Source organism: Amblyomma americanum, chromosome 1, assembly GCF_052857255.1.
Source record: "Amblyomma americanum isolate KBUSLIRL-KWMA chromosome 1, ASM5285725v1, whole genome shotgun sequence".
NCBI classification, from domain to species: domain Eukaryota; kingdom Metazoa; phylum Arthropoda; class Arachnida; order Ixodida; family Ixodidae; genus Amblyomma; species Amblyomma americanum.
This window is the reverse complement of record NC_135497.1, coordinates 108488876-108496570: the sequence shown is the minus strand read 5'-3', so window position 1 is coordinate 108496570 and position 7695 is coordinate 108488876.

The following is a 7695-nucleotide window of genomic DNA, read 5'->3' as shown; positions in this document are numbered from 1 at the left end:
CTTACATTAACTTTGAATGCGGCACTCCTATGAAAAAAAAAGTTCTTGATACAAATCCTGTAGTACTGAAAACTTCCCCAAACATGATCCTCAAGACATCCCGAGTTTTCGCAACGGACGGACAAGTAGATCCCAGTTGGACAGCTTGAGGACTAGTTAGGGACAGCCTGAGGACGTCTGAACACCCTGACGTTGGCATCCCGAAGTCATACACTGGACGTCTTTGCGTTGTCTAAGCAAAAGCGTGTTCTGCGTATATACTGGGTGTTTCAACGAACACTTTCGAAAATTTTCAAAAATGGGCTTTTTGCGGTAAAAAATATGGTTTTTGCGGCATATTGCCAGGTGGCGCTGAGGGAAAAAGACGTTTACACTGGTGGCGCGCGGATTGAAGGACGTTGAAGTTCGCCGTCTCTCCCACCGAAGGACGTGCTGCCGAGCCCTCTCTTGCCGGGTCCCTGTCTTGTCACCAACACCGTGACAAATCTGGTGGAGGTGCAGGGAGCTGGGACAATATTATGACAGAGTTGGCGGACACCCGAAATCCGGTGAATCCTATTAACTAGTAAGCTGGTTAACTAATTGTTAATATTAACATTTCAACTAGTAGATTTAGGCGCTTAGTTGCAATTTAGATTTGTAGCCGGCCGTTAGCAACAGCCATATCAGTTTTTAGAATTTAGAAAAAGCGATTGCCCTTGGCACTGTGGTTCAACAAAATTTTGCTTTTTCGGCAAATGACAAACGACGCTGATGACAAATGTATTATCCACGAAGCCTTCCGGCAAAGCATTTGTTATTTTTCGCTCACCACAAGCAACGCACTATTTTGTGTCGCGGATGAAGGTTGCGCAAATAGAGCGCTAGCTTTGGCAGCGTTGCACTTGATGTATGAAACGGCGTTCAGTTACGTGCACTGGAGGGGTTGCTTTGCCTGCCTGCTTTCGAAGGCGCATGTATTTTCGCACGATGCAGCGAAATTTTGTTGAGCCCCAACGGCAAGGGTAATCGCGTTTCGCGTTTTGGAAAAAAAAATTAATATGGCTATTACTAACGACCGGCTACAAATCTTTAATTGCATGCAACTAGACGCCATCTCTACTATATAGTTAAAAAGGTGATTATTAAAAATTAGTTAACCAGCTTACTACTTCAGACGATTCCCCGGTTTTCTGGTGTCCGCAAACACAGGTAACAGTGCGGCGAAAGCCATATTTTTACCCCAAAAAGACTATTTTTTGAAAATGTTTGAAAGTGTTCGCTGAAGCACCCGATACATTGACTGTGTGTTCTTTCTGTGCGATGCGCAGGCTTGTTTGTCTTCACTTCCCTAAAAGCGTGGAATTCTCATAATTTCAATTCCCATTTAAAGATGTGAGCACAGCGTCTCCTGCAGTCCTGGGAGATTAAAATTGCAGGGGACACTTAAGCTCCGCCTTAAAGGTATGACGTAATAGCGTTAGTGGGTCGATGCCTCTATATGCGGAATCGGTTATTCTCTATTTAGATTCACAGATCCCTGGGAGTTCTCCACCACTCCTGGTGATTGCTCTGCCCGAGCGACCTCTCCCGACCAATCATTAATTTAACAGCCACCTGCCACGGTGAGCAGTTTGCTCACAATCCGGTGGGCAGGCTGCGGTGACGCCACAAGGTCACGTAACCTAGGTGACCCACCTGGGTTGCTTCTCCGAGGGGTTTTTCGTGGATTTTCCGCTCACGGTCAACGATGCCAAAGCCAACGCCAACAAATGACGCCGACGACGACGCCAGTTTTTCTGTGACGCAGGCTCCTTAACACTGTCTCGTTAAAGCTTATTTGGTTCCAATTAGAACCAATTGTTTTCTACACTACTGGAATCAATTAGAACCAATTGGATGTGAAACCAATCGACAAGTGGCGTCATTAGGGTCGGCTGCACCCGGTGCAGTGGCCAGCTCGTCACCGTCACCCCCTTCTCATCCAGTGCCGCCGCGGTGGCTGAGTGGTCATGGCGCTCGGCTGCCGGCCCGAAAGACGCGGGTTCGATCCCGGCCGCGGCGGTCGAATTTCGATGGAGGCAAAATTCTAGAGGCCCGTGTGCTGTGCGATGTCAGTGCACGTTAAAGAACCCCAGGTGGTCGAAATTTCCGCAGCCCTTCACTGCGGCGTCCCTCATAGCCTGAGTCGCTTTGGGACGTTACACCCCCATAAACCAGACCAAACCTTCTCATCCAGTGCACGGCGCTATCGCCGTTCTCCGCTTCAGTGTTGAGCTCACTCTATATAGTACGACAGATAATTGAGTAAACAACAGCATGAAAAACCCACCTGATGAATGTATTGAAAGTTCATATTATCAGGGCCAGAAAAATTTCAACTGAAAATTTCTGAAAATTTTAACTGGAAAGATTACGGCAACAGCCTTTTAGAATACAGGAGGCCTTTTCTTACTAAAATTCATGTCACAGACGATGATAACTAAAGGAATAATAACGCAGGATAAATCAAAGCGAAATGACGTGTGAAGTTGACGGTAAATGCGTTATGGCAAATCTGTTCACGACAATGCGCCATTATACAAGTCTAACAAATACAAGCTATCTGGGAGCGCAGCCTCATGGGGCTTAAGCATTGACTCTGCTGTTCAGATATGGGAGCCGGAAATTTATTGCTTTTTCATAACCCAGAAAAATTTCTGCATGGGCAACTATTTCCTCACGATAATCCAATCAAAAAAGCAGTGAAAGGCACCATGAAGTCTCCTCTGTTGTGTTGGGATTCCGGTAGCGTGGTTGGCCCTCAGAAGAGACGAGGAAGGTCGGAGGACGAAAACGTGGAAAACTTTATACAAAACTATTTACATACTGTACAGGTGAGATCAACTGAGAGTGCCTCTCAGTAAAGACAGCTTCTTAGCGGTCGGGAGTGTCTCGGTACCCAAACCAGCAGCTCGTTAAGTACCCTTCGCTATCCCCAGATCCCTGGCTGGGGAATGCAGTTCGAAGAATGATGTCCAATCAAACGTGCGGACGATGACACTGGTGGGACCGCATACGGTAGGGCGGTCCTGATGTTCTCTCGAAGCTCGGTAGAGGGAAAGGGAACAGGACCCGGTCACGTTGTCGTCCACCCGGCCTCCAGGTGGGCGCGCACGTAGGTCCGGACTGCGCCCATGTGGAACAGGAAGGCGCGTGCGTGACACAAGAATGCGGGCCCATGTGGCACAGGAACGTCAGGCTGTCTCCTAGCAGGGGTTGAAAGATCTTGTACTTCGTCGTCTGGTAACCGGAACGTGGAACCTCTGTCGAAGGCGCGGCACTCTGGCTATTGTTCAACCCCAGCGTGTCTGAAGAGGACAACACTCCGTTCGTCGACCCGATGGCATGTTCGAACACGTGTGGACGCTATTATCGTCGCTGCTTCCGGCATTCCTGCAGCCACCTTTCTTCCAGAGGATTCATTCACCTTCGCGGTGGTTTTCAGGGAATCCTCCCCATGTCCAAATTCGCCGAACTCAACAGCAGGAAGGGAGCGCGAGCACAACAGTTGTGAGAGCAACCACGAGATGAAATGGATTTAGTGTCAAGGAGTATTACATTGATACGCAGTAATTCAATTTTCTCCAAAAATTTTGTTCCACATGCAGGTAGACAGCTTATTGGTTCTTGGTGAACGAATCCACGCACTCATAGTTAGTATGGAGCAAGAGAGAAAAAAACAGACAATATTTTTTTTCCTCACCTTGAGAGCTGCAAAGCTGTTGATCGTTACTTCAAATTCGATGTTTTTTGCAAGTTTACTTTCAATTTATAATACTGCAAGGCTTGAGAACATAGACGTTTCAGTTGTAGATGTCAAAGAGTTTTTGATAGATTGCAAATTAGAACCCCCGACCCCCTCATGATGCCCAAGGCAGGGAAATCCTGAGGAATATTGGCGCAAAAGCGCTACTACAGACGTACCAACCCCGAACAAGAATCTTGTCTTGTGTGATACGAGTTCGGGTTAGTTCGGAGGAGCTTCGCGCCAGCTGCAGCCGAGTCGAGAGAGGATGATGAAGAGCGAGAAAACGCAGTTGCGTGCACATGCAGATGCCAGAAAGAAGAGGCGAAGAATGAACACGCGCTTCCGCACGTCTAATCGCTTTAACTACGTTAAAACCCTACCACCTCTTACAGCGTCTAGTGAAAAAGGTTCTGCAAGATAAAAAAAAATACAACTGAGGGATGAATGTGAAGAAGTACAATGCTGACCAATGCTCGACCTCATTCAGGTCGATGCATGCCCCTTCGAGTTGTGTCTGCAGCCAAGGTATTTCGGCTTAAAGGACTACAGACACCTAGTTTTATTGCGCGTTTTCTTCCGTCAAACGATGCGTTATACATTAGAATACACGGATTACCGGGTGGTATTTGCCTATAACCGGTACATAATTTATAATTGAATTTCTTCCCTCACGCAGTTTCGGTTTCATAGACCGGACGACGACTGTGACGACAAATTGATGTTTTGGTCTCGTGATCCACTAGAAAAATCGCTGATATGTAGCTTCAATTCATTACGACACTTAATTCAGCATCTTCAAAGACCTGGAATGAAGAAAAACGACCTGCCAGCGATTATATTGCAGTTTTTTTCTAGTGGATCGCGTGACCAAAACATCAACTTGACGTCACAGTTATCGTTCGGTCGATGAACCGAGACCGAAACAGCGTCAAGAAGAAATTCAATCATCAATTATTTAGCGGTCGTACACGAATACGACAGGGTGCTCCATGTATACGAATGCCTAACGCATCGTTTGAAAGAAGAAAACACGCAAGCAAAATTTGGTGTCTATAGACCTTTAAATTACCTCAATGTTCTTGACAACTGGCTAGGAAGAATTCATCTGTCCCTTAATGTGAAGAAATGCGCATTGTTAGTATTTCCAGTTTCGGTTCCAGTAAATATCTGCCTGGTCTATAGAAATAACATAATACCTCAAGTTCAGACGGTGAAGTATCTCGGTGTAATATACGACCCTACTCTCTCCTGGCGGCCCCACATTGAGCAAGTTTCTGCAAATGGAGTTCGGGCCATTGGCATCCTGCGCAGGCTTTGTAGTGCTAGGTCAGGCATGAGAAGGCATACGCTTCTGATGATTTATAAAATGTACGTCCGCCCAATTTTGGAGTTCGGGTGTGTCTTATTCTCAGGAGCTCCTGCCTATAAACTTCGCCCTCTTGTGCTTTTGGAGCGTGAGGCGTTGCGCCTTTGTCTGGGGCTTCCAAAATATGTCGCCAATGCTGTTCTGCACCTTGAGGCGCGAATGCCTTCGTTATCAGCTAGGTTTCGCCTCTTAACAGTTCAAACATTTTTAAAATTGTGCGACTCACCTCTTCACGCTTCCAGTATAATATTTCTTAGTCAACCTTCCGCCTTTTTTAGTGCTGCCTGGTCTCGATTTCATACCCCGAAGATATGTTACGTGCAGTCCCTCCTTGATCGCATAAATATTCATTTCACAGATGTCCGCCAATTATTTAACAACTCCTCATCTGTCCAGATTGAATTCGATGATATTTTCCCATCGAATGCAAAGCTGCAGCCCTTCCCACTTCTTCAGGGTCTATTGCAGGACCACCTAAGGTCCTTTCCCTCTCATGTTCTTATTGCTACTGATGCCTCGCAGGATCGCGAAAAGGCAGGTGTGGGAATTTTTTCGCCTTCACTGGATTGGTCTTTTTCTCTCCGTCTTCCTGACTTCACTCCAATTTTTCTGGCTGAATTATTAGCAGTAATCTTAGCCTTACGAAAATTAGAATCTACAGTTTCCCAGGTCGTGGTTATGACAGACTCTCTGTCCATTTGCTCTTCCTTATCCTCACCCACTGACTCTCGGCCGTTACGCCTCTTTAAGTTCCTGATTCCGCTCCATCTAAATTCGGTAAGGTTGCCTTGGGTACCCGGTCACATGGGCTTTCACTTAAATGAGGTTGCAGATTCCTTAGCAAGAGCCTCTCTCAGCGGCCCAATTGTTGCTGTCCTGCCATCATGTGCATATACAGCTGCGGTGAGGTTTCGCAGCTACACAATATTTCAGGAATTTGCTGCCTCGGCTCTTACATCATCTCCCGAATATCAGCATCTTCTGCATCCTTGGAGTAGCAAAGACTGGCGCTCACGCAGACTAGAGGTCTCTTTCACGCGCTTGCGTTGCCGGGTTCCCCTTCTAAATTTCTACCTTCACAGATCTGGCCTGGCAGCTTCCCCACTGTGCCCTTTTTGTGCCGAACCTGAGACAATAGATCACTTCCTGCTGTTCTGCCGCCGCTTTTCTCATTTGAGGAAGAGTATTTTGCAGATTTCATTTCATCAACTGGGCTTGCCTGTGTCTTCCGCGGTTGTTCTTTCCATTGGCGCTTCTTTGCTTGGACGAAGCGACAGGAGTGTGCGCTCTGCTGTGCAAACTTTTCTTCAAGAAACGCAGCGACTCCCATTCTAATTTCTTTTTCCCGCCCTCAATCAGTACGACATTGCAACATTACAGGCATTGTGTACTATTATGCACATTAAGCAATTGTCCCGTCTTTGATCTCCAAGTTAACTGGACCCCTTTCCTTCCCTTTTCCAATCTCTTAGACTACATACTATTACCACTCCTTTTCCCGTCAAAACTTTCCTGTATCCAGTAAGTAACCGCCTGTGTCTTGGCCACTCCCCCGTAGTGGGTATGTGCCAGCAACGTCTGAGGCCTTCCTTCCTTCCTTCCTTTAAATTGCGCTCTCAAACAACTAGTCAGAGGAGGCTGCGGGATTCGAAACTGAAGCATTGAGGTCATTCAACAGTTAAAAAAGGTAGTGTGCGCCGGGCCCGCCCCCCTTCTATGCGGCAGCTGCACCCCCTTGAGTCCTGCGGACCGCACCTCACCCGTGACGCCACTGGTGTCGAAAACACAATTAGCTCAAATTGGAATCCCCAATGTTTTTTATTATTATTTGAACAGCTGAAGGTGTGGCACATGGATTTCGAGGCAAGTATGACTCTTAACTGAACGTTTTGTAGCTGTTAGAGTGCACAAGAAAGAACAACCTCTCCGAGGGCGACATTCGATCGGTGCACAGCCGTCACACCGCACTCGCGAAGCGAGAGAGAGGGAATAAACATTTAATTGTAAAAAAGAAGACCGGAGCGGAGTATGGGTGGGGTCCTCAGTCCAAGACTCCAGTGGCTTCCGCCGACGCTTTGGCGATGACGACTACCGCCTCCTGGTCTTCCAGGGTGCCGCTGGCCAGCGTCACCTCCCACTGCTCCAGCGCCGCGTTGTGCGGCTTTAAGTGGTTCTGTTTATCTGAGCATGTCCATGTAATGTGCGTGAATGTGGGAACTTGGCCACACCAAGGACATGTATCTGCGTATAATGTTGGGTGAATGTGGCTATCAACGCCGCAGTCTCAGTATTTTCATACTCCCGCGTTGTGAACCACGGTACACGTTCCGCCATCTGGCTTGTATGAAACGAACTATTTTAAGCCTTGGTAGAGCATGCAAAAGTGCGCTGGTGTCTGCTGTAGGCTTTGGTATGCTTGTGCATTGTTCCTGTGGCTCCCAACTAGATGCCGCTGCTTGGTTCATTCACTAAACTTTTTTGCACCAGCCTAGATCTGTAGTTTTGTACTGTACCGTACTCAAGTGTTACGGGGGAACCTGCAGGAAACTACAGCTTGAGC